Below are 6,460 nucleotides of genomic sequence, written 5' to 3' on the forward strand. Positions count from 1 at the left end.
TTAATGGGAGCTCTCTTGCAGTTTGTCTCCAAACACGATTAAAAACTGTTTCTTAGACACCATTCATGACCTAAAAAATTAAGGCTGTGATTACAATTACGGCAGGCGTAAGTATACACTCATGGATTACGATTATGGCAGCCATAAATATACATTTGTGGATTACGATTACGGCAGCCGAAACCTACACTCACGGACTACGATTATGTCAGCCATAACCTAACTTTGTCTAACCTAGGTGAACCACCATGCATAACTGCTAAACTCTAACAGTTTAAGCTGAATTTTAGTGGTATTAACCTAACCTAACAATTCTAGCATTCATTAACCCATTGACTGCGGCTGTATCATATGATATCTGAGTCCAAATGGCTCTCACTGCGGCTGTATCATATATGATTTCCTGCTTTCAAAAATTCCGCCATCAGAAATGGCACGAAATAAATCAGCTAGCAATTCATGGCACCCTATAGAATAATGCCATACATAGATTATGCATTTTTACGAGGTGCAGAGCTCAGCTCAGTTACCTACAAAATGCCGAAGGTAAAGGTACGAAACCTTCTCCATGCCGCCACTAGCAGTAGCCCAAGCAAATATTGGATGAAATCACTGGATGAGTTTAGTAATGATAGTGAATTGTTGTTAGATGATGACAAGGATGGTGCAGATGCTGTTTTACACCTTACCTGATCGCAAGATTGACACTGAGGACACAGTGCAACCATAACACATCGTTCACCTGGCACCACCACACAGGAAATATTTATTACTTCACGGACCTGTATCAGAGGTTATTTATTTGTTTGCTATATTGTGTTATATACCACTGAACTCGGGATTTTTTTCTCTATTTTTGGCAATATTATTTCTTTTCTAATATTTTTTTCTAAATATTTAAAAACTGCCACACACGGGACGGACATGTATGCAAACACTGACACAGTGAACGGGTTAAAGGATTAAAGCTCTGCAAGTGGTGTAATCGTTGTCCGTGTGTATGTTTATAATTACGGCTGCTGTAATCCTAACCACTTTGAAAAATTAAACATCAAAACTTGAACACAATCAGAAAATATTTGACGTATCCCATCAAGGCTTTACCTCCGGGGGGAGGTAAAAAAAAAATAAAAACTGCAAAATAAGGTGGCTCTGTCACCTTGAAGGCTACCTGCTATTTAAAGTACAGCATACATTTGCCAGAATTATTAAATATTTCAATTAACTACATATCAGTTAATTAAAACACGAGCGACTGATGACACTGTAGGTCTTATCACCATAACAATCGGCTTACCTGTCTCGAGGAGAATATAGTGCAAAAAAAATCGCTTTCTTCTTATTCCTGGTGCATTACGAGTGCATTTCAGACAAAAACTGCGCCTGCTCTGACCCTCTCTTCTTGGTGCTTGGAGAATTTTGCCTCGAGACCCGGTCTTCGAATTCAAACCCGTCGAAGTATTTGTAAACAGAGCTCAGCGCGATGTTGCCACAATTTTAGATCGTACCGGCTCTTCAATATTGTCGTTTTTTTCGTTGAAATTATTGTACTTTTTTTTCTTAATAGTTTACTAATTTCATTTATTTTAAAGTTGTCGTCTATATCTTGGTGCATTTACTGAAAACTTACCCATTACAATTACCTTCATCAGAACCGCAGTTTGTAAGGTACTGACCACTGGTACAGACGTATATTCTGGTGTACTGTGCATTTATCACTTTTTATTTTGCATCAGAATTAGTACATACCATGAAAAATCTCATAACCTCTATCCATCTATCTATTGCCAGATGCCTCAATCCCATTCGGGGTGGCCACAAACAAATCGCCTCCACGTCCCCCTGTCCCCCACCATTTCACCGCCCTGCTCCCAACTCACAGCCCCCTCTCTCATATACCTCTCCACCCCATCCCTCCATCTCATCTTCGGCCTCCCCTTCCCTCTCCCCCCCTCCACCTCACATACACTCTCTTCATCAGTTTTTTACCCTCCATCCTCTCCACATGGCCAAACTACCTCAGTGTATTCCTCCTAACGCTTCCTATCACACACACCACAAAAGCCAACCAGGAGACAGGGCGTGTGTGCTGGGCAATCCCCAGGCCCTGTCATCCCCCCTTACTGTTTTTTTAATCAGCCCACACCTCACTGACTAGGCTAATGTATGGCCCGGCCTGCACTACAGGTGCATGAAATCTGCAAACGAACGAACGAACATCCACATGCACACCACAACGCTCCTTTACATCCTCATTTGTCAGCCTGTCTATCCATATGACTCCACAGGCTCCTCTTCTCATTTCCACTGCTCTCACTCCTGACTTGTGCCCTTCCAACAACGTCCAAGCTTCACTTCCATACGTTAGAGTTGGTATCACAATACTGTTATGTAGTAACTTTTTAACTTCCATGCTCACTTCCCTGTTTCTTATCACTGCTTTCAAGGAACCAGCAACCTTTCTTCCCTGCTGTACCCTTTCAAGCACTTCACCCTCCAACCCTCCATCCTTACTCATCACACTACCCAAGTACTGTACTTAAACGTACTCACATTTTCCAATTCCTCACCATCCAACCTCGCTGTACATTCACTGACTTCACCCCTCTCAAAGACCATCACTTTACTCTTCCCTACATTCACCTTTAGATTCCGTTTCTTAAACGTACTCACATTTTCCAATTCCTCACCATCCAACCTCGCTGTACATTCACTGACTTCACCCCTCTCAAAGACCATCACTTTACTCTTCCCTACATTCACCTTTAGATTCCGTTTCTTACACAGTCTTCCAAACTCATCCACCAAGCCTTGCAGCTCCCCTTCGTCTTCACTCAACAACACAGTATCATCTGCAAACAATAGTACAGGGAGTTTCCAAATACCACCCTCTCTCATCAGGGCCACTCCAACATCCACTACCCTACCTTGTACCTCTTTTGTTACTCCATCCATGTACAGATTGAACAACCATGGAGTCATGACACATCCCTGTTTCAACCCAACCATCAAAGAGAAAAATTCACTCAGTTCACCATCCACACACACTGCAGCCTCAGCACCATCATACATACTTTTCACATCATTCAACAACTTCCCATCTACTCCATATATTCTTAATACTTTCCACAATCCTTGTCTATCCACCCTGTCATATGCTTTCTCCAAATCCATGAAAACAGCATACAACTTCTTTCCCTTCTCTAGAAACTTTTCCACTAAAGATCTAAGAAAGAATATCTGATCTACTGTACACAACCTCTTCCCTTCCTAAAGCCTCCCTGTTCTTCTCCAACTAATTCCTCTGTTAATTCCCTAACTCTGTCAATAAGTATTCTACCATACACTTTTCATATTATACTAAGAAGACAAATGCCCCTATGATTACCACACATTTCTTTTTCCCCTTTTCCTTTGTACAAGGGAATAATTATACCTGACTTCCAATCCTCCGGGACTCTACCTTCCTCCCAGGCCAATCTGCACATCTTCCTCATCCATTCTTCTACTATCTCTCCCCCATTTTTCAACATTTCACCACACACTCCGTCAATTCCTGGGGCTTCCCCCAATTTAACTTTCTTCATTGCTTTCACAACTTCTATCCTACTGATTTCTTCCTGTCTTCTCACCTCCCTCCTTCTCCCAGCCATTCCCCAGCCACTTATACTCGCATCACTTCCATCCTCTATGTTCAACAATTCCTTAAAGTGTTCTCTCCATCTGCTCACTTTTTCTCCCTTCTTCACTAGTAATCTACTATTTTTATATTTCACTCCCCTGCTAACTTCACTTCCACCCTGTCTTACTCTTTTCACCTCTTTCCAGAACATTTTCTTACAGTCCCTCCACTTTACACTCAAATTCCTTCCAAATTCCTCATCCACTCTCTTACTCTCTCTTACTAATCTTTTTGCCTCTCTCTTCCTTTCTAAATATAACTCTCTCTTCCGCCTCTCAACTTCTTCCACGCCCCTATTTCTCATCCATTAATTGTATGTTTTCTTCTTTTGTGCCACAGCTCGTCTCACCTCTTCATTCCACCACGCTGTTCCTTGCACCCCCCTCCGTCTTCTCTTCATCCCACACACCACATTACATGCTCCACATATTTCTCCTGTGAATATCCAGCGCACACCTTCCACGTCCCCCATCTGCTCCAATTCATATTTGCCCAATCGTTCCTCCACTTCTCTCTTATATTCTGCCTTTTTCTCATCCTCTTGTAACCTTTTCACTCTTCTTGCAACTACTCCTTCTTCCCGTCCTTCTCTTCTTCTATTACTCCATCTTATCTGGGTCTTGATTCTGACCACCACCAAGTAGTGGTCAGAAAGTCCACTCCCCCAACCTCTATAGGGTGTTGCATCCATTACACATCTTCGCACCCTTTCATCCACACACACATAATCAATCATTGCCTTCCTTTCATTCAGTTCACCACCCACTCTTCTCATCACTCACCATGTATACCTGTGCATCATTTTATGCCTGAAGAGGGTATTGGCTATCACCAACCCCCTCCCAGCACAAATGTCCACTAACGCACTACCATTCTCATTTATCTCAGCAGGCACACCCCACTCACCAAGTATTCCATCCACCTTCACATTCCCTACCTTACCATTCATATCACTGATCAAAAACACTCTCTCATTCCTTCCAAACTTTTCCATGCACACTTCCACATTTGTCCAGAACTCTTCTCTCACTCTGCTTGCACGATCTTGCTTTGGCGCATACACGCACACAATCGCCCACATTTGTATTCCAACTTTCAATCTTACCCACACAGTCCTTGACCCAACTGATCCATACTCTCTTATGTTCTTCCATCTTTTACTCACAACTACACACACTCCTTCTTTTGCCCTCTCATTCGCACCTACTCCTGCACATACAGTATATCCCATCCATACTCCCATTCTCTCACACTCTCACCTCACCATTTAGTTTCAGTTACTCCACGTACATCAACTTTCGCACCCTCAAGCACCTGGACAATCTCTTTCTCTTTCACCTCATCATTCGCACCTCTTACATTCCATGTTTCAATTACCATGTCCTTTGTCCGGTCCTGGGTCGTCATCTTTTGGTCAGTCCTTGTCCGAGGCTTCTTGTTTGTCTTTTTAGTTAGTTGTTTTCCGGGGAGGGGGCACTAACCCTCCGCCGACCCTTTTAGTCGCCTCGTACGACAAGCAGGGATACTGGGGGAGTATTCTTGAAACCCCCCCCCTACCCCCAGGGTAGAAAATCAATCCGGAGTAGCAGTGGAATGCAGCCCTTAGAACTGATAGATTATTCGTAGAATTGTGTTTACTCTTGGAGATAATATCTCAATATTTTAAGATCATAAAACAAAGCTCAAGCCTTGATTGACCAGTGGGCCAGTGCCTCTGCACAGTCAAGCCTATACCTGCCAGTCATAGAGAGCCTTGATTACCACATGCCCTTCTGGAATTCCTTGGTAGATGCCAATAGTAACGTGAAGGATGACACCTGTCTTCCAATAACGTTCGACGAATTACTTTGTGCCGTAAAGAAAGGTAAGTCGACCGCTCTAGGCCAGACTTATGACATTCTCAATGCACTCCTTGTCTCATATGACACACTTCTACCAGATTTGTTTAAAATGTCTTATGAAGAGTGCAGTCATAATCCCAATTCCAAAGTTCTGTGGTGGTTATCGCCCCATTTCCCTAGTTAGCTGGATCCGTAAAATGATGGAAAGAGTTGTTCTAAATAGACTGTTGTACAATATTGGAACTTACATGGTTTTCTGAAAGGGAGGGCACCGAGTGATTGTCTTTTAAAGTGTCTTAACAATACTATAAAGCCGCAGCGCGCTACTCTGAGATTGTCATTATCGTACCATGGCAACCTACCATTCAAAAGGGCGTCCGATTTCGAATCATGTTATACATGAATCATATCATTATGTACGAGTATATTATACACGAATATTATTATACACGAACATATTATAAACGAATCACATACGTCTCATGTTATACACGAAATCAGACGCACTTTTGAATGATAGGTTGCCAGGGCATGATAATAACAACCTCAGAGTCACGCGCCGCGACTATAGATCAACGTGCAGGGCATTCACTGACTTGAAAGGGGAATTTGACAAAGCAAACATTAAGGAGGTAATTCTGGAGGAACTATAATCGCCATAAAAAGAGTATTTTTAGTAATCACCATACATTAACCCTTAAGATCCTTGTGTGCCATGTTGTGGAACACTGTGCATGATTAGCTATGCGTGCCACAAAATTTACTGCCATGCTAGCTTTCAACCCAAAACTGTACGATAATAGCAAATGGTATCATATAGTACATCGAAAAAGAGAAAATATTGGCGTACATCAACGATAATTATCGTATGTCTGTCAACTAGCGCCCAAATCGATGGCCTTCGCCAATCAGAGTCCAGCACGACGTTCGATTCGTC

At 42.5% G+C, this 6,460-nt stretch overlaps 1 protein-coding gene across 1 annotated transcript in view; it reads right to left on the minus strand.

Moving 5' to 3' along the window:
- LOC145400929 (uncharacterized) overlaps nt 1-1,434 on the minus strand; it is a 260,302-nt gene extending 258,868 nt beyond the window's left edge. Inside the window, exon 1 of the mRNA XM_080273292.1 lies at nt 1,298-1,434. The gene's annotated coding sequence lies outside the window, so the exon portion shown is untranslated. The remainder of the gene's footprint in view (nt 1-1,297) is intronic.
- Between the last annotated feature and the right edge of the window lie 5,026 nt (nt 1,435-6,460).

This window comes from Coenobita brevimanus, chromosome 54 (assembly GCF_032717465.1).
Source record: "Coenobita brevimanus isolate Jiangsu-jjx chromosome 54, ASM3271746v2, whole genome shotgun sequence".
In the NCBI taxonomy this organism is placed as follows: domain Eukaryota; kingdom Metazoa; phylum Arthropoda; class Malacostraca; order Decapoda; family Coenobitidae; genus Coenobita; species Coenobita brevimanus.